The sequence below is a fragment of the Oryctolagus cuniculus genome, chromosome 10, assembly GCF_051225735.1.
Source record: "Oryctolagus cuniculus isolate XC-2025 breed Fujian yellow rabbit chromosome 10, ASM5122573v1, whole genome shotgun sequence".
Taxonomy (NCBI): domain Eukaryota; kingdom Metazoa; phylum Chordata; class Mammalia; order Lagomorpha; family Leporidae; genus Oryctolagus; species Oryctolagus cuniculus.
In genome coordinates, this window is record NC_142876.1 from 22,588,952 (window position 1) to 22,612,467 (window position 23,516).

At 38.6% G+C, this 23,516-nt stretch overlaps 1 long non-coding RNA gene across 2 annotated transcripts in view; it reads right to left on the minus strand.

Moving 5' to 3' along the window:
• Positions 1-774: 774 nt before the first annotated feature.
• The window catches only part of LOC103349348 (uncharacterized), a 196,005-nt gene continuing 173,263 nt past the window's right edge, over positions 775-23,516 (minus strand). For both annotated transcript variants that reach the window (XR_016213985.1, XR_016213986.1), the window contains exons 3-4: positions 8,175-8,293; positions 775-1,827 (exon numbers count right to left, since the gene is read on the minus strand). This is a non-coding gene — a long non-coding RNA (uncharacterized LOC103349348). The remainder of the gene's footprint in view (positions 1,828-8,174; positions 8,294-23,516) is intronic.

Below are 23,516 nucleotides of genomic sequence, written 5' to 3' on the forward strand. Positions count from 1 at the left end.
AGAAGCACCTGGCTCCTGGCTTCGGATTGGTGCAGCGCACCTGCCGTAGTGGCCATCTGGGGGGTGAACCAATGGAAAAGGAAGACCTTTCTCTCTGTCTGTTACTCTCAGTCTAACTCTGCTTGTTAAAAAAAAAAAATCAGTGTATATGTGTGTGTGTGTGTGTGTGTGTGCGTATATATTTGAGGAGATGGTTAACTCTGGCTACAAATTCTTAATCATATTCATGTAGAATGTTTATATTATAGAATCCTACATTTCATTTCTGTGAATGTTAAAATATAGTCAGTGATGTACATTTTAACAAGAAGACACTGAAAAATGAGCAAACTGAGACTTTTCCTCAAAGTATCACCCTTTCACACTTTATCAGTTCTTTCTTTGTTATGTTTTCTATCATCCATGTCACCTTTACAAGGACAATTGCTATTTATCATCATATTCCTTTTAATTAAGTAGGTTTTCCCTGAATTCCCACTCTAAGATAGGTAGCCAAGTTATTTGTTCCCACCTTACTCTGGAATTCCTTCCCCAACATTCATCCCAGATCACGTTATTTGTTTAAGTGTCTTTCCCCATAGTCTAAGTTCCAAGGGCCAAAAACATATCTGTCTTGTGAACTGTGGCATCTCTAGAAATCTCCATAATATTTTCAATTACTCAAATATTTACGTTACAGAAAAATTTATCAGGCCATTTAAGAGAAGTACATTCCCAATAACTTGATGATTAAAAGTATAATGAAAGCTATATTTTCAAATTTCCCAGAAATATCATGTAGGTGAATGCAACAAATTTGAACTCTTGATTTATTCAACATCTTTGCTTTCACTATCAATTTTTGTTTTATGTTCCAGTCTTCTCATTCTTTTCTTCCTTCGGTAACTCCATTTCCATAGCAGTCAGTGTCCTCTTACTCTAAGGCCACAGCAACCATGTAGGGAAACTGGATGATCACAGTCACAACAACAATTATTGCGCAATAACTGCATTTCTTCTTGAAGAGCTCACAACTGTTCCCTGTCCAGGCCAGGTACAACATCCCCAACATTGTTTATCTGAAACAAGATCATGTCATGCCTACCAATTCCAAAGCAAACATCCAAGTACATTACTGCTACATTTCAGAAGTCTCTAGAGCATCATTTTAACCACTTACTATTGCTGGAATTTTGGGGTTCCCAAATGATCCAATGTTAGTGTGCTATCGTTGTTGTCATCTTAACTGGGTTAATAATTCCCCAAAGTCTTGAATGTTAAAAGAAAAAGTTGCTCGATTTCTGAGCAATGATTTTCAAGAATTTTTTTTAACAAAAGACTGAGAAAAAAATTCTGAAAGCATGATTTCTGAAGTGCCTCAGAGAGGTGGGAATTGTGGTACTGTGAGTTAATCTGCTGCTTGCGATGACTGCATTCCATATTAAGGTACTGGTTTTAGTCCTGGCTCCTTCAGTTCCAAACCAGCTCCCTGCTAATGCACCTAGGAAAGCAAAAGATGATGGACCAACTGCTTGTCACCCACATGGGATACTTGGATGGGGTTCCTGGCTTCTGTCTTCAGCTTGGTCCAGCCATGGCATTTGCACGCATTTGAGGAGTGAACTAGTGGACATAGACTCTCTCTCTCTCTCTCTCTCTCTTTCTCTCTCCCTCTGCCTCTCACATAAAGAAAAAAATTAATATGAAAGCAATGAAGAGCCCCAGTGCAAGCTGAAATAACCCTGTCTTGATAAAGCCTGAGTGATTCATTAACGATTCAAATGATCAACCAACCAAAAACAGAGACAAAATACATCCATGATAATTGTTTTCTTGAATCAAGATCATCTAGAGAGAGAGAAAAAAAAAAAAAACAGCTGATGTATAAAATGTAGGATACACTTTATAATTAGACTTTAGGGGGTACAAAACCTACGGAAGTAACTTGTACCAAAAATTATCATTGTTGATCTTACTTGCTATGTATTCTACTAGGTAATGGAAAAATATATATACACATATATGGGTTCCCTAGTAGGCTGGCTATTTGACAGTTTTTAAGTTGCATTTATTTTTGAAAATTGGAGAGTATTAGATTAAAAACATTAAAAGGCAAATCACAACCAACATGAATATGATATATATACACATATGTATATATGGCAAAGAATATCATATGTATGAGTTTTATCTAGAATATGTAATATATATTTATGTACAAATATATCAATAATTCCTAAAATTTTGTGCTAAAATAGTTGATACTAAAAAATTTTAAAAATAAATTTTAGAAATGAAGAAAATATTCAAACAGGCACTTTACCAAAGAAGATATTTGAATGGCTCACAAACATCTGAAAAGGCATTTCAAATCAAGAATTGCAAATTAAAACCACAAAGAAGTTTCTGCACAGCAAAGGAAGCACTCAACCAAGTAAAGAGGCAACCGACAAAATGGGAAAAAAAATTTGTAAATTATACACCTAATAAAAGATTAAGATGCAGAACATATGAGGAGCTCAAGAAACTCAACACGAAAGCAAACAATCCTGTTGAGACATGGGCTAAAGAAATGAGCAGAAATTTTCAAAGGATGAAATACAAATGGCCAATAGACACATGAAAGATGCTCAGGACCACTAGTCATCAGGGAAATGCAAATCAAAACCACAAAGAGGTTTTACCTCACCCCAGTTAGAATAGCTCTTATACAGAAATACAAAGTAACAAATGCTGGTGAGTATGTGAAGGAAAAGGGACCTGAATACACTGGTGGTAGAGATGTAAACTAGTACAACCATTATGGAAGACAGTATGGAGATTCTTCAGAAATCTGAAAATAGATCTACTGTATGACCAAGTCATTCCACTCCTGAGAATTTACCAAAGAAAATGAAATTAGCACATGAGAGAATTATCTGTGCCCCCATGTTTATAGCAGCTTAATTTACAATAGCTAAGATGTGGAATCAACCCAGATGCCTAGATTAAAAAATGCAATGAAATACTACTTAGCCATAAAAAAGAATGAAATCCTGTCTTTCACAACAAAATGGATACAACTGGAACCCATAATGCTTAGTGAATATGCCAGTCCCCAAAAGACAAATACAATTTGTTCTCCCTTATTTATGGTAACTAATATAAAGAGTATAAAAATGTAATGTATATGAGTGAAACTAACATCTTGAGATTTGATTATTGTTTATAGCTGTTATGTATACTCCTGAGGAATACTGTCTTTCTATTTACTATTTGTTGAATTCTGTATTTTTTGGAGGATTAAGCTTGTGATTATAAATAAATTGAAAGTAAGAAAAATAAAAAAGTAGTAGAGAAAGTGGGAGGATGGGAGGGTAGGGAGTATCATTATGTTCTTAAAACTGTATATATGAAATACAGGAAACCTTTTCCACTTATATAAATTAAAAAATCCATAATGAGGCATTACCACACACATAGTGGGATGCTGTTGTAAACAAGAACAGAACCAAGTGCTGGTATGCATGAGAAACTCTCATATGCTCTCAGTAAAAGTGGAAAATGGTACAACCACTTTGGAAAATTGCTTGGTAGTTTCTAATAAAGTTAAATTTAAGTACACATTCCATTCTAGGTATGTCAACAAAAATTAATAAATGTATATGCCTAGAAAGACTTGAACAAGAATGTTCTGAGCAGAATTATTCATAGCAGCCTAAAACTGCAGCATCAATAAACTTCTGTCAATAGGAGAGTGGACTTGAATGATATTCACACTGTTGTGCATCTCAGAAGCTCATTCTGACTTGTTGGCAGTTATCAATAGCTCATTCTTTTTTGTTCCTGCATAGTGATATATTGCACAATTATAATAAAAATGCTACTGACATACTTCTCTGTGGGGAGCAACTGGGACTAGACTGTTACTCGAATTAAGACTTATTCTATGCATCTGCTCTCCCACAATATGGCGCTGGGAGAGGAGGAAACAGCTTCTACCCAGCTGCCTCTCACCAACTTGACAAGCTGCAGGAGCTGCTCCTGATTGGAGGAGAGCAGCGTACTCGGCGTGTGGGTAGCAGAGTTGGGATTGGTGGAAGAGGACTATAAAGGAGGAGAGAGACAACATGCACCAGGAACACCTGAGGAACATCTGAGCAGCCCCCGAGAGAGCCGGCCAGTGGTGTGCCGCTCCCCGGCGGAAGTGGGGAAAGTGGCAGGGGGAACCACCCTTCCACAGAGGTGGAAGGGACGGTAGCCAACCCGGGAAGAACCAGCAGCAAACCCGGGAAGGGCCGAGCAGACAAAAGAACAGCGCAGGGTCTAGTGTCGTTCCTCCATGAAGAGGGGGAGCAACATAATGGTGCCGTGACTCGGATATGAAGCCTAGGCAGGGTTTAGTGTCGTTCCTCCGTGAAGAGGGGGAGCGACACTTCTCAAACTCCAAATAGCTACCAAACCCTGTATTAATATCCTAGGTTTGCTACTATAATTTGTAACTTTCTTTGGTAATTGAAAAATGGCATTGATAATAGCACTAATATCTTTCCTATGTGATACCAAAAGTCCTTAGGATCTACATGGAAGACCCGTATGTCTTTTTCATTAGTTGCATTACTATGATGAGTCAACAGAATTATGATATATTTTAATACCCAAAATTCCAGTTGTTTCTGACCCAGGTAAGACATAGCAGAACTCACAAAACTAAAAATTGTGAGTTAAGGTGATCATTTTTAACGATCATTAAATTGAGAATCAGAGTGATCATCTCTTAGTAATCATTTTTAATCAATAGCCCATAAAATTAACAAATATTGCAAACAGGTTAACTACCCTTAAAGATTTCTTGAAAATTATAATGGAACTGTTTAAATGTCCCTGCAAAGTCCTCTCTATTTCTCTGATAGGTGTCCACATTCTACTAATGACCATATTTATAGTCTGAAGATAAATAAGACTGTAGTCCTCTTCAATACCTTTATTTAATTCTATTTACCTTAAGACTGATAAAAATAAATACTAAGAAACATTTCATTTATTTTTGCCTTCTAGGTAGCAAGCTTGATGCCACTCAGTCAATGACACAACACTGCTTTTCCACACCCCAAACCAGTCACATGCAGTTCAGTCATTCACACGTTGCACTTGGGCCATTTTGTGGCTGTTAATTTTGAATACACTTCACTTATTTCCTTTGCCATTTCTGTATTTGTCATCTGTGTTGTTTCAATTGAATTACACAATTCATGAGTGCTAGGTTACATGTTCTTTGTTTTGTTGGAAAGAAAATAACCCATCACATATGGAATAGGAGCTCAATATTAATTGATAACAGTGATTATCTTAATTATAATTTATACACCATGAAAACTGATTTAGGAGATCAATATTATATTCATTAATTAGGGCTGTCCTAGTCTATGGAACCGATAAAGTAGTCACTCAGTGGGAGAGAAGTATTAAGACCTTTTTGTTAACAGTTTGGAAAATAATCAAGGATGTAAATATAAATTCCAAAATACCTATAAACAAAGCCTTGTTGTATAGCTAGTATTTGGTATCCAAAATAGAGTTAGAAGTCTTTCACCAAAACATTCTCTATTGAAATGACTCATGGGATAGTGAACCCCATAAACTTACCTTTAAGCAAATCCTTATGTTAACCCCTTAAGTTAACTTCTTATCTGACATTCTCAGGTTAGTGTGAATTACCTCAATTAAAGAATGTTCTATGGATGGGTGTTTACCAGTTATGATGCCATTTAGATACCCAAGGTCCCACAGCTCCACATTGGAGTACCTGAGTTCAATTCCTCCCAACAGCTTCCTGCTACCACAGGTCTTGGGAGGTAGCAATGATGGCTCAGATAGCTGAGTCCCTGCCACCTACATGGAAAACCTGGATCAAGTTTCCAGCCATCAAACTGTGGGTGGTTGTTGGCATTTGGGGAATGAACCAGTAAATGGGAGTTCCCTCTTTTTCTCTCTCTGTCATCTCTCTTGTTCCCTATGCCTCTAAAATAAACAAAGTTTGGTACCAGTGTTGCGGCATAGCAGGTTAAGCTGCTGCAGGTGATGCCAGCATCCCACGTGAGCACCAGTTTGAGTCCATGCTGCTCTGCTTCCGATCCAGTTCCCTGCTAATGTGCCTGGGAAAGCAAAGGAAGGGAGCTCAAGTGCTTGGGCCCAACCACCCATATGGAAGACCCAGATGGAGTTCCAGGCTCCTGGCTTTGGCTTGGCCCAGCTCGGGCCATTGTATCATCTGGGGAGTGAACCAGCTGATGGAGGATCTCATTCTTTGTGTGTATGTGTGTGTGTCCTCTCTCTCTCTCTTCCTCTCCCTCTCTCTCTCTGTAACTCTGCCTTTCAAATAAATAAATAAATCTTTTTTTTTAAATGTTCCCTAAATATTACATGAGAAAAATTCTTGCCATCAGCGTTCTAGCTTGGACACAGAAGAGGGGAAAGAGGAACCAGAGCCAACAAGTGACTTTTGAGTGAAGTGGGTCTGGGTGCACAGGTTTGTGGAAATCTCACAGCAACAAGGAGCCAGCATGGGGGCTCATTTCCTGAGGGAGGAGCTGACACCAAGAGGGAGGTGGGGAAGAGTCCCAGGACACAAGGATATCTTGGGATATATTTTAAGTTGAAAGACCAGAACAAAGGATAGTGCCTGTGGTGCTAATTATTTTTTTTCATGTTTTCATACACAGAGAATTCTTAGAAATAGAAATGTAAATACTTGGTCTTATTGGAGAACAAAAAGACAAAAATGTTTCTGAAGTTAATTGGGCACTGTGAATGAAAAAACTGGAAATGTACATTTATTTCGATGTAGATATGCAAATGTTAGGATTTTCTCCTGAGAAAATAACCAAGCAAATATATCAAATTGTTATATATTCACAAAAAATAAAGCTGCAGTGTTATTCATGATATCAAAAAGATTAAATGACCTGAATATTTATTAGTAGAGAATTGGTTGAATAAATATCAAATTTCCAAATAGCCATACCCACTAAATAATCAAATATCCAAATACTCATACCCACTAAAAAGGATGGTGTTGTTCTGTATTTATTGACATGGAAATAAATGTTCCTGATATTTTCAGTGAAGAGAACATATTTACAAAGTAGTATGTAGAGTGGGATCCAGAAATTTACATATGTATAGACAACAAAAGGCTTGAAAAATATCCACTCCTGAGTGATTATAACTGAAATGGTATTGGCTATTTTTTTTGTTTTTGGATGTTTTTCATCCTTTCCTTCATAATAGGAAATATAGACACCAAAATAAATATTAATTGTTGCAGTTAAAAACATAAAAATCAGAATATCTTAACTCCATACTCCAAATGTGGTAGGAACTGAATTATCTACAGGTTAGTTGTTTGGCTTTTTTTTTTTTTTTTTTAAGATTTATTTATTTATTTGAAAGCAGAGTTACAGAGAGAGAGGGAGACACACACACACACACACAGAGAGAGAGAGAGAGACTGGGAGAGATCTTCCATCTGATGGTTCATTCCCCAAATGGTCCATCCAGGTCTGGGCCAGGTTGAAGCCAGAAGCCAAATGCTTCATCCAAGTCTCCCTCCTGACTGGCTGGAGCTATCCTCTGCTGTTTTCTCAGGCGCATTAACAGGGAGCTGGATCAGAAGTGGAGCAGCTGGGACTTGAGACAGCACCCACATGGAATGCCAACATCACAGGTGGTGGCTTAACATACAGCACCACACTGCTGGCCCCAGTTTTTTTTCTTGCTGTTTGTTTTTGATAGATTGACCCATGGCAAAGGTGGTGATAAATGGATGCAGGCATGAAGTTGAAGGAGTTACAGAGAGTGATGCAGTTAAATCCTAAATCTGATTCTATTTAGATGGTGGCAGCAAAAGGATTCGTATTCTGCCTTCTTTAATTGCTATGAAGATATTTACATTGTGGAGCTCCAGTTACTCTCTTCAATTTGCTTCAGAGTGACAGCACACCACAGTTTATAAGCACTGTCCTACATCCCGCTGGAGGCCCCCAACAATCCTGTGTGAGTCTCGCAATTACTGCTCTCTATTCAGATAGACACTGAAGTAGAGAGGAAAGAGTGATAGATCAAAAGTCACGGATTTTGTACACTGATGAAAGCAAGGCCAGCAGCTATAATAAATAAGCAACAGCATTGCAGTAACTTTATACAACAATTCTTACCTTTTGACAGTCTTACAACCCCATACAGGTGTTTCCGGTTGGTGGGGGTCATCTATGAGGTGATTCAGGACCTGTGCTCCATGGATCTGTGGTTTCACCTTCCTCTCATCTTCAACATCCTGCGAACACATGGGGAAGCAGGAATGGAAAAGACATTCATGCTTGAGCTCCTCAATGCACAGATGATCTATATGGCTTCTGCTGATAGTCTATGGCTAGAACAAGTCACGTGCACCCAACCTGGATGCAAGAGGTTGATACCCAGAAATGTACTTGCATCTGCCTGAGGAAATGTTTGTCAATGCAACTCCCTTCTAGAGAAAAAGGAGCCTATGTGCCACAAGAGAGTAAGTAGAACCCCCAGGTCTCAGAAACAGATATGTGGCTAAATCCAGTGCCTTTGCTATGGCAACACACTACCTGAGTTCAGAGGCGCCTCATCCTATCCCACAGGGTTTGAGCTGCTTTGAGCCTGACTTGGGCACTAGATAATTCTGGAAAGTTGATTGTCCATGATGAGATGAGACACGGAACTGAAGCCCTAGCCCTGCCATATCTGAGTGAATGATCCAGAGTAAATCATAAATTCTTGCTTCATCTCATTTTTCCGAAACATGGATACAACCTTTCCTATTCAGACTACAGGATTCTATTATTATTTTTCCCTAAGATACTCAGATCATCCTGTTACAGAATTTCATGTTGTAAGAGCCCCTTACCAATAAGCAGCAGCTAGTAAAATCACATGCCCTTAGTATAATTCATGCACTGGTAAAAAATAAATAACTAAAAGAGAGTACTTAACTAGCTTGGGCAACAGCTCAATTCCCATTAGGCCACGGGAAATATTGGATGAGGCATGAGGAAATTGCCCATTCTTGGGGCTATCTCCATAGACCTCCAACCAAGAGTTCAGGGGCTCCTCCAGTCCTAACTAGTTACTATCTGAAAATGCCTGTTGTCTCTGCAATCGTAACAAGTGAATTCCAGTCACAGTCCCCTAGCAGAGTGTGTCTAGAAATGCTTGTCTGAATCTGGAAGTGGCTATTAAGCTGGAAGTGGTTAGAGGTGATGGAAAAGGGAGAGAACACTGAAAAAAAAAAAAAAAAAAGAGAGAGAGAGAGAGAGAGAGAGAGAAAACCCTAACACTTAGCAACACTTTGGAAAGTGGAGCAACAAATACTAGAAGACTTAGTGAGTGTGTAACATTGTTTGAACTCCAATATTTTCTTCATGACCCATAAATCCACAATCACCACTCCACCATGAACATCTCCCTTCTTATCCTCTCTTCTATTCAGGAAAGATTCAAAGAGAATTAACATCAGGAACTCCCAATAGCTCTCATAACACTTTTTTATACTTGCTTCTGATAATTTTAAGAAACAGTATAAATAATATTTAAAATGATGAACTTTCCTAGAAACTGTTCCCCATCCCATTTTCTTATTTTCTTCCTCAGAGACAAACACTAATCAAACCTGAATAACCTGAAAATCTGATAAATACCAATATGGTATTCAAATTTTCCATATATAAAGGGTGTGTAACAATATATGTCACCTTTGTTTTTTTGTGTGTTGTCACACAAAATGTATCACATTCTATATATAAATATATATTAATCTATATATTATACTATATATCTATTATTCTTTTCTTTTTTAATTAAAATTTTTAAACTTATTTATTGCAGGATAATAATCTAACACACTTATTTAAAAACCTTTCAAACTTTTCTTTGTATAAATACACCAAGTTTTAAACTCATTCCCCCTATGTACACCACAAGTAACATATAATTCCTTCTGCAAAAGTATGAGAATTTCTGTGATTACATATAGGAATGGGTCAGGTATGGCATTCTCTTCACCTTCACTAGTTATTGACAAGCTTCTCTCAAAATTGGTTTTGACAAGTTCTAAAAACTCCTGCTCCTTTAGTTATTTGTCAAATATCTTCTTTCTAATGTGATTTTATTTGAGTTTGCTTATCAATAATTCCTAGTGTGATGAACATGTTCTCAGGTATATATTGACCATCTGAGCTACTTATTCTGTGAATAGCATGTGCACATGATTTGCCCATTTTTATATTGCACTGTCTCTTTTTACTGAGTTGTAGGACAGTATTGCATGTCTTACACAGGTAATACATATCTCTTGTTACCTGTTGAGTTGCAAACATCTTCCTTCAGTGTTTGTTTTTTATTGTTTTTATAATTTTATTTAAATTTTAGTATAACAACAGTCGTAAATAATTTCCTTTATGATTTATGCTTTTTGTGTCTTGTTTAAGGAAGATAAGTTGCACTCACAAAGATACTTTCCTAATTTTTCCACATAGCTTAGTTTTCTTTAATATTCACACACTTAACCCTTCCTTTCCCCTGGATCTAATTTTTAAGCATTAGTGTGATTAGGAATCGAATTTCATGGAAAACTAATTGTTCCAGACAAGATAGTTTCTCTATATTACTCTTCTTCAGAATGCAATAATTTTTCATAGCTCTTTGTGTGTGTGTTTTTTTTTTTTTTTTTTTTTTTTTTTTTTTTGACAGGCAGAGTGGAAAGAGAGAGACAGAAAGGTCTTCCTTTTTCATTGATTCACCCTCCAATGGTCGCTGCGCACCACGCTGATCCGAAGCCAGGAGCCAGGTGCTTCTCCTGGTCTCCCATGCAGGTGCAGGGCCCAAGGACTTGGGCCATCCTCCACTCCCCTCCAAGGCCACAGCAGAGAGCTGGACTGGAAGAGGGGCAACCAGGACAGAATCCGGCACCCCGACTGGGACTAGAACCCGGTGTGCTTGTGCCGCAGGCAGAGGATTAGCCTATTGAGGCATGGTGCTGGCCGACATCTCATTTTTAATTGTATTAGATCTAGTTATTTCATGTAGAGATAAGCACAACTCAGTTTTATATATTTCAATGTCTTATCCAATGAACTTTCTGAATTCTCCTATTAGTTATAATTGGTGAATAAATTTCTTATATTTTTATTTTCTTTCTTTAGTACAATTATATTTTCTAAAACAAGGACAGTTTTGACTAGTCCTTTCTTTTGATGTTTATTCCTACCCATATAATACTGCAGTATATTGATGATGGGTATCTATTCTCACCTTCTTCCTAAATAAATGGAATGTCAGTTATGCACATTCTGACATAGTATTTAAGCTGCCAGTTAGGACAACCGTGTCCCCCACTGGAATACCTGGGTTCAATTTCCAGCTCTGGTTCCTAATTCTAGATTCTTGTTATTGTGGGTCCTGGGAGGCAGCATGATGGATTCATGTCATCCATATGGGAGACCTGCACTGATTTCCCAGATCCTGGCTTTGGCCCTCTGACTATTGTAGGCATTTGAGGAGTGAACTAGCTGATGGGAGCTTGCTCGCTCTTGCTCTCTCTCTCTCTCTCTCTCTCTCTCTCTTTCCCCACTCCTCACTATGTGTCTATCTCTCTCATTCTGCATTTCTCAAATATTTTTAAGGTTTACTTATTTATTTAATAGGCAGAGTTACAGAGAGGCAGAGGGAGGGAGAGAGAAGTCTTCCATTCACTGGTTTACTCTTCAGATGGTTACAACAGCTGGAGCTGTGCTTATCCGAAGCCAGAAGCCAGGAGCTTCCTCTGGATCTCCCATGAGGGTACAGGGGCCCAAGTACTTGGGCCATATTCTACTGCTTTCCCAGGCCTTAGCAGAGAACTGGATCAGAAGTGGAACAGCCAGGACTCAAACAGGCACCCATATGGGATGGCACTGCAGGCATTGGCTTTACCCACTATGCCATAGCGCCAGCCTCACAGATACGTTTTTTTTTTAAAGATTTATTTATTTGTTTGTTCATTTATTTTAATGGAAGAGCAACAGAGAGAGAGAGAGAGAGAGAGAGAGAGAGAAGAAATCTTCCATGCACTGGTTCAATCCCCAGTTGGCTGCAACAGCAAGGTCTAGACCAGGCCAAAGTCAAGAGCCAGAAACTCCATCCTGGTCTCTCTCCCACATGGGTATCAGGGGCCCAAGTACTTGAGCCATCTTTTGTTGTTTTCCCAGGCTCCATAGCAGGGAGCTGGATAGGAAGCAGAGCAGCAAGGAATCAACCTCACATTCTGATATGGGATGCTAGTGTCACAGCATTGGTTTACTCACTGTGCACAACACTGGTCCCCAATAAGTTCTGTTTTAAGTGGAATTCTTCTAGTGGTTCACTGATATATGATGCTTGCTCTTCTATTCCTAATTTTCTCTGAGTTTTGTATTTTGCTATTGTTTTGAAATCGTTAACAAATGTAGAATTTTATCAGTTTTATCTGCATTTCTTAAGGGAATCACACTATCACTGTTCATTTGCTAGTATGAACTATATTAATATATTTTATGATGTTGAATTATTATTGAATTATTCATGTTTACGTTTCTAAAAACACACTAGTAAAGGGTAGTTTTATGTTGTTTTATTTAGAATTAATGCAACAATGTTCGTGTGGTTAACCTGCAATTCTTTCTTTTTCTTTTTCAAGGGTTTTACCAACAGTTTTTCTACCTTTTATACATCATGAAATACAAATGGAGAGACATGATATTCTTATTTTTTAAAGCTTTGTTGCTGGGATCTGAGTTATTACTTACTGTTAGCATCTAAACCACCAATTATCCATTTCTAGATATTTTCACATTTAGTTTTTTCTTTTATTTTAGTTGCTATATTTTTATTTCCAGCATCTCTACTTTTGCATATCTTCCTGTCCTTGATTCAACCCTGCCTGCCTGTTTCATAATCTTTTTCTTTTAAATGAATATAATCTTCATTTATCTCTTTGAATATTCTAAAAATTCTCATTTTAGTCTTTTTCTGACTATGCCATTAAATTAATTCTTATTCTGCTTGTTGATTTTATTGATTATTTTATTTGGCATTAAATTGCCTTCTCTTATCTTTGGTTTTTTTTCTTCCACATGATTTTTCTGTTTCCTTTCTGTTCCTATCTCCCGTTCTCTCCTTATTTGTCTTCCTAGGCTCTCCTTCCCAGTCTTAATTTTTGAGATTGATATCAAGTCAAGGTCTAGGTCATATTAGAATGTGTTCTACCTGCTCTATTGTGACCTAACAGATGTAACAAATCCAGTCATCACATGAGTTGGCTGAGCTTCTTGTGTTTTTGTCTGAGAATCTGCCTGTGCTCACAGAGCCCTATAAAGCTACAATGTTAGGCAGTGAGTCAGCAATAACTTTCTTCAACTTCATTTGGTAAGCTTATCTCAGTTCTTGGCTTCAAGCTCTAAGCTTGGCTAGGTATGTCCTCTGTCTTGGTGGCATAGGCAGAGTTGCCACTGCCTGCTTCCAGAGTAGGAATGTCTGCACATGCATCCCTGATGACACTTTAGGATCCCGTTTTATTTATGAGCCACAAATATGTTTGCCCCATTTTGGAACTATCTATATCATTTTCCAATTTCATCTGTAGTCGCCATTGGTTTAAAACAGGAGGCTTTTTAAAGTATAAATTGGGGGGTCAGTGCTGAGCATAGCAGGTTTTAGCCCCGGCCTGCAGCACTGGCATCCCTTATGGGCACTGGTTCGAGTCCTGCTGCTCCACTTCCAATCCAGCTCTCTGCTATAGCCTGGGAAAGCAGTGAGAGATGGCCCAGGTCTTTGGACCCCTGCACCTGTGTGGGAGACCCAGAAGAAGCTCCTGGCTCCTGACTTCAGCTTGGCCCAGCTCCAGCCATTGTGGCCATTTGGGGAGAGAACCGGCAGATGGAAGACCTCTCTCACTCACTCTCTGCCTCTGCCTCTACCTCTCTGTAACTCTGCCTTTCAAATAAATAAAGAAATCTTTGAGAAAAAAATAAAGTATAAATTGACAGGAATTTTTTACAAAATTGCTGAAAATTTGTTTCTTAAATGTGGTTTTCATTTTCTTTCTAATGTCTAGTGAGAGGTATGCATGCTATTGATCTTCTTAAGGCCATAATAGAAAAATGGATGAATGAATGAATGAATGAATGAGGAAGAGAGAAAGAAATGAAATAGCATGAATAATTTAAAGACAATATCAAAGAGGATTAAATTATTAAAACAATAATCTGAAAATTCGAAGTTCACAAGTGGAGTAGGTTTGAGGTAACATCCTATCAGGAATGCAGTCCTCTCTCTCAAAGGTTCTCGTAACTCATTCTTTCTCTGATCCACAGTTTCAGAACACCTACTACTGCGTTAAAGCAATGGCTTCCCACAGCTCCAATAGTCAGCTAGGTGAGTCTCCTTGAACAAAACCATGTTACACAGTCATTCCTACACAAAGGACTAACAAGAGAGATGGGATTATCCTTACACCAACTTGGCCCATCCTTTTAAGCAAGGTCAGTTCCCCTAAACACATTGCTATCTCTCATTGAGAGAGAAGTTATAGGATTGATACTACAGAGTCAGTGACAATGTCCCTTTTAGCAGGTAATTGACATCTACTTTAATGCTAGTACATAAATTACTCTTCTGGTTAAGAAAGAGGTTGACTATAGGTTTCATTAGTATGTTCAAGAAATATGTTTTTAAAATTTTGGTTTACTTATAAAGTGGTAACTGATGGAGAGACTATTGCTTAAAATAAATAAAATTATTTTATACACTTGATTTTTTTAAATTACTTTCTGTGGGGGGCCAGTGTTGTGGCACAGCAGGTAAAGCCGCCACCTGTGACACTGGCATCCTATGTGGGCACTGGTTCAAGTCCCACTGCTCCACTTCTGATCCAGCTTCCTGCTAATGCACCTGGGAAAGCAGCAGCGGACAATCCAGGAGCTTGGTTCCCTGCACCCATGTGGGAGACTCAGATAATGTCCTGGCTCCTGGCTTTACTTCACCCAGCCCCAGGGGTTGCGATCATTTGGGGAGTGAACCAGTAGTTAGAAATCTCTCTATATACATATAATTCTGCCTTTTAAATAAATAAAATATATCTTTAAAAAAATTCCTTTCCAAACATTTTAAGGAAGGCTAAAGTAATCCTACAAATCAGACACCATTCTTTTTTACATTATTTATTTATTTCCACTTTATTTGAAAGACAGAAAGACATCTTTCATTCACTGGTTTACTGCCTAAACTCCCTCAACAGCCAGAACTGGACCAGGTGAAAGCCAGATGTCCAGAACTCAATCCACATTCCCTCATCAGTGGCAGGGACCCAAGTTCTTTAGCCATCATCTGCTGCCTCCTATGGTGTACATTAGGCAAAATCTGGATCCAAAAGGAAGGAGCCAGGGCTCAAACCAGACATTCTGATATGGGATATTAGTATCACAAGCAGCATCATAAATGCTACACCAAACACCCACCCCTATTGCTACTCTTCTTATTTTACAAGTGAACACTGAGCTAATCAGATAGTAAGTGCCAAGTATTGAGGGAAGATAGATCACTGTTTGGCAAATATCCACTTTCTCCTTGTACCTTCATTGAGGAGTATAATGCCTGCTCCTTTGATTCTGAGCCTGGAATTATGACTTAATTTATCCAATGAGATACTAACAGACAAGTGAACAGAGTTGAAATATGCTTATAGTTTGCTCTTTTGTACTTCTACCATCAGTAAGAAAACAGCATCCTCAAGATAGCCCATAAGGAACAGAAACGTGGAAGACACGTGGAAGAGATGTGGGCTGACTTGCCACTTGGTGCCAACACCAGTGAAGCTTAGTCTAGGTTGGTAAAATGCTTGAAGTTTGACCAAACTCAGGTGCATAAGCAAGGAGTGGTTGTTGTTTTAATCCACTGCTTTTGGAGGTTTTTTTCTGTAGCAGTATTGGGGTAACATTTAACGGATTCACAAAGGAAGACAAAATGGAAAGAAAACTGACCAAAAAAAAGAAGGAAATATCTTAAATTGAGATAAATATTTGAACTGCTCTTGGTCATTCATCCAGGGTAGAGCCAAATCCCAATCTAATTCCCCTGCTCCCAGATCCTTTGGCTTTTCTAAGACACACATGCTCTCTGTAGCAATAGAAATGATACAGGCAGTTTCCTATTTGTCCATGGTGCTGTAATTGCGCTGGGTAATTCTCTCAGTCACATTATCATATGGTCATAACTCTTCATTCCAGTACATTGATTTTATCAATGAGAGATATGATGCAGTAACTGAACATGAGAGAAATAGGTAATAACTATATACCACTTGAAAAACCTTTGTCTTAACAGGTCTTCAAAGAAGGAGGTACCTTTCTCTGAAGGGAGGAGAGAACCTCCACTTTGACTATGACCTTGTCTAAACAAGATAAGAATCGGAGAACTCAGAGGGCTTCCATAGCCTTGGAAACTCATGACTGGAGCATAGGGAGATTACTGATGCCATAGACAGGAGTGTCAATTGGTAAAGTCAACAACAGGAGTCACTGTGCACTTACTCCTCATGTAGGATCTCTGTCCTTAATGTGCTGTGCATTGAGATTTAATGCTATAACGAGTACTCAAACAATATATTTCACTTTGTGTTTCTATGGGGGTGCAAACTGTTGAAATCTTTACTTAATGCATACTAAACTGATCCTCTGTAAAAAAAAAAAAAAAAAGAAACTATCAACTCCCAACTTGACTCTCACTGGGATTAAACATGACAATAGGTCTGATCTGATTTCATCATCATTTAAAAAAAAATCATCTATTATTTTTCACTTTATGTTTCTGTGTGGGAACAAACTGTTGAAATCCTTACTTAATGTATACTAAGCTGATCTTCTGTATATTAAGATAATCGAAAATGAATCTTGATGTGAATGGAAGGGGAGAGGGAGTGGGAAAGGGGAGGGTTGTGGGTGGGAGGGACGGTATGGGGGGGAAGCCATTGTAATCCATAAGTCGTACTTTGGAAATTTATATTCATTAAATAAAAGTTAAAAAAAAAAAAAGAAAAACCTTTGTCTTATTACGTAACATTCATCTGTTTATTAAAGAGTTGTTTTGTCCAATATGGCAGTCAGTAGTTATATGTAACTGTTTAAATTTAAATTTAATAAAATTTGAAATGCAGTTCTATGGGGCATGCATTTGGCTAAATGGTTAACACTCCAGTTAAGATGCCCCCTCATAGGCCGGCGCCGCAGCTCAATAGGCTAATCCTCCACCTGCGGAGCCAGCACACTGGGTTCTAGTCCCAGTCGGGGCAGCAAATTCTGTCCCGGTTGCCCCTCTTCCAGGCCAGCTCTCTGCTGTGGCCCGGGAGTGCAGTGGAGGATGGCCTAAGTCCTTGGGCCCTGCACCCCATGGGAGACCAGGAGAAGCACCTGGCTCCTGCCTTCGGATCAGTGCGGGACGCTGGCCGCAGCGGCCATTGGAGGGTGAACCAACGGTAAAGAAAGACCTTTCTCCCTGTCTCTCTCTCTCTCTCTCACTCTCCACTCTGCCTGTCAAAAAATAAAAATAAAAATAAAAAAAGATGCTACCTCATGTACCCGTTTTCAAGACATAGGTCAGACTCCTGCCTCCAACTTCCCACTAATGCAGATCCTGGGAGGCAGCAATGATGACTCAAGTGGTTGGGTTCCTGCCTTCCATGTGAGATGCCTGGACTGAGAGAGACCTTGGGTCCCACCTTTGGTCCAGGCCGCCTCCAGCTCTTGCAGGCATTTGGGAAGTGAATCAGCAGATGGGCGCTCTTTCTTTCTTTTTCTTTCTTTCTTTCTTTCTTTCTTTCTTTCTTTCTTTCTTTCTTTCTCTCTCTCTCTCTCTCTCTCTTTCTTTCTTTCTTTCTCTCTCTCTTTCTTTCTCTCTCTTTCTTTCTTTCTTTCTTTCTCTCTCTCTTTTTATCTCTCTATATTTCAAATAACAAATAAATACATTTTTTAAAATTCAGTTCCTCAGCCACGCAGCCACATATCAAGAATTAAACAACCACAGGTTGCCAGTGGCTACCATATCGAGCAGCACCAACACAGACCACTGCCATCATCACAGAAAGCTATGTTGGAAAGCACCGTGACAGAGCGCCCTCTTTTCAGCTGAAGCTAGTTGACTCCTTTGTACAGCTCTGGGATACTTTCAACATGCTGCACTTTGCTGGGAATCCCTTGCTAAAAAAACAATCTCTCTTGAATTAGGACATGTGGAGCCATACAATTCTGTCAGCAAAGCTGGCTGGTGATGTTAAAGCAAATGTGTACAGGTAGTCCTGACCTCTGCCCTCCTGATTCAGCTGGGGCTTCCAGGATAAAAGAGCTTCTGTCTCCATCTGCAAGCGTCTGGAGGCGTGCTCAGCAGTCATGCAGCTGTGCTTACCTCCAACTTGCTGCCAAGCTCAGAAGGGAACAAAATCAATTAAAGGGCTAGATCACAGTATTTACTAAGGAGAAAACCCCCAAATCTGTAACAGTGAGAATAGTAGGCTGATGATTAAAAATATTCTCTGAGCATTGGGAAGATTAAAATGCTGGGTCCAGACTGGACTCTATCTGGAAAGGTTATTTTCATTATCTGGATTTTATATTCCTATCTGTAAGAGAAACTGAATACCTTCCCTTCCTGTCAAATACTATAATGCAGAAACTGCAGGCTTATCAAGGTATGACAGTCACCAACCCCCAACTTCAATGTCACCAGAGAGCTCTGTTCCATCAACAGGTTAACAGACAATGTTCAATTGCCCTTTGTAGAAATCTGACATTAGACATGTGCTAGAATACCTCCACAGGGAACCATAAAAATCCCCGAGACTCTGTATGTAAAAGTGCCTGGGATCTTGCATTATGAGAAGGAGTCATGCATCCCACAATTCAGAGTCTTCCCTCTAGAAAATGACTACAGTTTTAGAGATTGACTATTTAAAATATTACAGTTGTAATAGCAACTCTTAAAATGCATGAAATATAAAAATGAATAAATGTCTGGTGTGAGCAGCATTTTACAGTTTCTCTTCCTAATGGAAAAGACCCCTGTTTCTTTTCATTGGGTGGCTTGGTTTATACTTTCAATTTTTACAGTCCAGACAACCAGCAAAGTCAAATTCAAGCCTACTTTTGTTCCTTACAAAAGGAGCTTGTTTTAAAATAAAAAGGCTTGTGAAAAAATTAATAAAGGAGCTTGTTTGACCTTTTCTGCTAGGCAGATTATTGCCATGAAGAATGAGGTAACCATTTATGCCACAGGTATTTTACTCCACCTGAATTTCCAAACTTAAATAAAACTACCAACACTAAAGGTACCATTATACTTACCAATACAAAAACCACTCAATTCCAAACTATCCCAAATTCTGGAAAACATTCAGAGGTTAAAAATCAAACTTTCCAAAAAAACCAAATTGTTTTCCATTCATTAGTGTCAAGATATTTTATGTAGGAATACAAGGAGACAGAAATAATCCACTCAAGTCTACTGGTCATCCAGTGTTTCATCAATTATCAGTACTGAAGTATCATGATTTTTAATTTATTTTTAAAGTGTGATTTTTATTTGATTTTAAAGTTTTCAACATGTTATGATATTTATTTATTTGCAAGGCAAAGGGACAGAGTGACCCACAGGCAGACAGAAAATTCTCATTCACTCCCTAAATAGCCACAACAAGCAGGGCTAGGCCAAGCTGACGCTGGGACACAGAAACTAAATATGGGTCTCACACATGGGTGGCAGGAACCAACCACTTGACTCAATCACTAAGATTGCCTCCCAGGGTGCACATCAGCAGGAAACTGGAATTGAGAGCGAAGTCCAAACTGTAACCAGGCACCCCAACACGGGACACAGGTATCACAAGTGCATCTAAATCACTCTGCCAAAAGTTCATCCCTATAAGCACATTACTCAATGCTGACCGTTAACTTTCCAGACCCAAATCCAGAACAAAAGGGCTAAAAGTGAGGAAGAATGCTGGGGTCCACAGGAAGGTGTGCAACGGCATTTTCAATGTGAGGTGAAGTTAGCTGCGAGACCAGTCTGAGGGCATGTCGGGGAGCCGGGAGGAAATGGAGCTGCAGGTGCACATCAAAAGCAGATGACAGCAACACCTTAAGGGATCTGAATTTTACTTGGAGACGCCAGAAGGTTTGGGTCACCAAAGATTTCTAAGCTGGGAATTGACATATTCATACTTTAGGAAAATGTTTTGTTGTTAGGAGATGGAACAGACCTGACCTGGTACAGGTGGGACAGGGCAGATTTATCTAAAATTTCAGATACATTAACATGGGAAGGCTTTGAGATAAGAGTACAAGGTTCATATGTACAGCCTTAATGTATGAAAGGAAGATCAAATTTGCTCTTGCTATACTTCTGTTTGAAATGTTATTTACTTTTTGGTGGGCTCCATATCCTAAGGATAATACATACATTATTCTTCATAAACAAATTTGTATGTCATCTGTTACCTATCACCTGATGCTGAGAGCATAGATTCAAAAGTAGATGTGTCTTCAATAATAGATATTTATTCATTCATCCACTTATGTGATTGACAAACCTTCACTGATGACTCCTTTAGTACATACATCATGGATAAGATATATAGAAATTACTTGCAAAAACCATATATTTTGCTTTTCAGTGAGGAAATGATTTCTGTAAGGAGGATCACAAAAACATTTTTGGAGGTGCTGGGCTTTGAAGTAAGCCTGGGAGAATGGGAAGGATTTGAAAAAAAGATGGGTCTAGAGAACAGGCAAGAGGGTGGGCAAGTCAGAGATGGCTGAGAAAAGATAGAGGGCCTAGGTCAGCTGCTGACCAGGATTTTCAAGGAAAACTAATGAAAGGTGAGGCAAGTAAGGTAAGTTGAGAACAAATCCTGGAGCACCTTGAAAATTGAGACTGTAGAAGACAATTGTCACCACTGAAGATTTTAATCAGGGGCTTGACAAACCTAAAATATTATTCAAAAAATAATACTAGAGGGGGCTGGCACTGTGGCACAGAGGGTTAAAGCCCTGGCCTAAAGCGCCGGCATCCCATATGGGCACCAGTTCAAGTCCTGGCTGCTCTTCTTCCTATCCAGCTCTCTGCTATGGCCTAGGAAAGCAGTATAAGATGGCCCAAGTCCTTGGGCCCCTGCACCCACATGGGAGACCCAGAAGAAGCTTCTGGCTCCTGACTTCAGATCGGCACAGCTCCTGCTTTTGCAGCCATCTGGGGAGTGAACCAGCAGATGGAAGACCTCTCTCTCTATCTCTACCTCTCTCTTTCAAATAAATAAATAAATAAAAATCTTAAAAAAAAACCTGTATAAAAATAATAATACCAGAATCAAATTCTCACATAGTCTAGAAAGATCGTCTTAATTTATTATATGTTTTGAAGCTAATATAAAATATAAGGAATTTTTTCTGTCTGCAACTTGAGTAACTAATTAGCATATGGAGGATTGAAATGTTTGGAGTGTCATCAATCCTAGCTTCCATCTCAGCCATAGAAACATCATCATGCTGCTTTGGATAAAGGGCAAATGAAAATATATCACCAAGAAATTAACTACCGTCTCTGAATGCTTCTGTGAAATAGCAAAATTTTATTTAATAAGGAAACTTTCACAGTTCTCACTATTAATTTGCTTTCATTCATCCGGAACATTTAAACTCTTTCTTAATTTAAAAGAAGTAAATAAAAATATCTGGTTTGGAAGCCAAGCCCTAGAATTTCATAAATGATCCCGTCTAAAAATTGTTATGGCTGAGCAATAAATCCCTGGAAAATGATGCTTATATTTGTAATAGAATTGTCACCAGAGCCTTAAATATAGCAGCTAGCCCTGTCTCTATTGCTATGCAGCAAAGTTAAATTTGTAATTGATTTTGACTTGTACCTCCTGCCATGTGTGCTGAGTTTGGTGGCACTGGACAGCATTTTTTTAAATACTTAAATTCCTGATTTTACTCTAAATGGATTAATCTGTAAATCCTTTGTCTCCATCTATATTTTTTAAATCACCTTTCACTACTAAGAACAGATGAATTTGTTCTTGGAATTCTTAATAGTAATAATTGATTTCAGTGGTTATTAAAAAAAGGTCCTAGAATTATACCATATTCCAGCTGCCCTTAAATGGTGAGAGGGAGAAATGAAGAAATCTCCAAGTCAGAGTGTTCATTTATACAGAACTGAACTTCTGATTGTAAGGGCATGGATGGGCATTCCACAACTGTTAGGAAACCATGTGTCAACATTATTGAACAAAATAATGTGATGGTAATTGTGATCTCTCTATTATGCTCTAAGTAAGTAAGCCAGCCAAATAGATACACATACCTAATGATGTTAGCATCCAGCACTCAAAATCCAGTTCATTGTTGTTATGCAAACGTATGAAAGCAGCAATACAAGCTGTCTGTGCAGAATACAATGATAACTGTATGTGGCAGTATGGATTCAAAGTTTAAAAAATTAATTTTCAAATGGCTTTCAGAGATTCTACCAGATGGGAGAGCAACAGAGTTGTGTTTAACCCTTGAGCTGGCAGTATATGGTAGGAACACTGCCAGCTATAAAAAATAATAATCAGAGGCCCATGAACTGCTCTTTTCAAATGGTTACATTAAAACCCAGACACCTGTAGTTTTACTAGTTGTTAAAACGACTTGTAATCGCACATGCATGGAGCAGATGTGTAACCAGAGCTGTAGTAACTGGTTTCCATTATAGAAACACAGGTGAACGGTGGGCAGAAGGAGAATGGAAAACTGAGATTTGTGCATGTTAAAATCAAACATTAGAGATTCATGCAAACCTTTGAAAGCCTTTTTTTTTTTATTAAATCTATATTGGCCTGTTCCTCTATTGCTTTTAAATCATAGATATTTACGTTTTCCTAGATCATCTGCTTAAGTTTGGACAAGATAATAGTGACTAATCCTCCGTGCCTTAAAACATGTGTTCTTCAAAATACTAGTCTTACTGAAATGATTGCCAGTGCTGTGCAGGAAACTTTTCACCAGACTTGAATATTTTAGGGACTTTTTTGTTAGTTTATTTTTTTAAAAAAAAACATAGCTTAAGGGTCTTATAAAAATCAACATTAAAGGATGTTTCCAGAACTTTAGTCTCTCAAAAAACATGAACCAGAGCCTTGTTTCTAGCATCCTGGAGTTTGGTTGTTATAAAATTTACAGTATGGTGCATCGGTTCATTAGGGACTGAGTCACGCAGCCCCGGACGCAGTGCACTGGGGAAGTCATGTGAACCGTTGCACAAATACATTTTTGTGAGTGTTTGGTTTGAGAGCTGGGACTCAGCTGAACTTCAGGGGATTGAATTTTAATTCAAATGTTCCAAAATTCTGGTTTACAACAACATCTGGGATGTGGAGAGTGGATGAGTTATTTTGGAATTTCTTTTAAAAAAAAAAAAGGAAAAATGAA